Genomic DNA, 954 nt, shown 5'->3' with positions numbered 1-954 from the left:
AGCAGAATAAAGCCAACTATAGAATTCCTAATTATGATATAAACTGTATGCAAATGTAATTATGATTATTATTTGACTTTTAGGAACTGATTCATTATAAATACTTTAAATCAAGCAATTTACACTACACACTCCTCTCTTCAATACCAAGTAAGTCGACTTTATATCATATCCTTTATACAGCACTATGCCACAGAAGCCGTTACTTGCCATGCCATGTTTATTATTATTTACAACGTAATTTACTCGTGTCTGAGCTAAGACTAAGAGGTTATGAACCAGAGTCTTCTAAGATAATATATTCACTGATAATAGGATTTATTTTGCTACACATTATTAAATGTCTTGGATGTATCTATCAATTTTTTGCCTATGCATTATTGTATGTGTTATATATCCATTATGGAGTCATGTGTACTCAATGTTACAGATGTATATATGTTTATTAGTTCATCCCTCTCATACTCCCCTGAGGAAGCCGGAAAATGTGAAACGGGTCAGGAAAAGAGACATAAGGATTCCATTGCATTCCAAGTAACTGATCCTTTCTGTCTAAGGGATAGGATCACCTTTACTTTAATAAAAGTGCTGGTATAGTTACTTTAAAAATCCCCCCTGAATGCGTATGATACATAAATAGGAGGGGTAAGAATATTCTGAAATAATTTGTATGCAAACTCACTTTATTTGTTTTCATAGCCTTGTTAATATATATAGCCACCAAAAACCATCTAGCCACACGCTTGATTGTGCAATTTGTTTCTTTTCATTATTCAGTTTTTAGGGGTTGGCTAAAGACATAAGGTATTTCTCTATAAGGAAAACTATACAAACTAACCTAACTATACAAACCCTCCCTTATATCCAATCAGCAGAATAAAGATCTAATGATGGAATAAGGATTGGCAGAATAAAGATCTAATGACAAATAAGGATCAGCAGAATAAAGATCTA

Source organism: Pyxicephalus adspersus, chromosome 9 (genome assembly GCF_032062135.1).
Source record: "Pyxicephalus adspersus chromosome 9, UCB_Pads_2.0, whole genome shotgun sequence".
NCBI classification, from domain to species: Eukaryota; Metazoa; Chordata; class Amphibia; order Anura; family Pyxicephalidae; genus Pyxicephalus; species Pyxicephalus adspersus.
Note: the sequence above shows the minus strand (reverse complement) of the source record.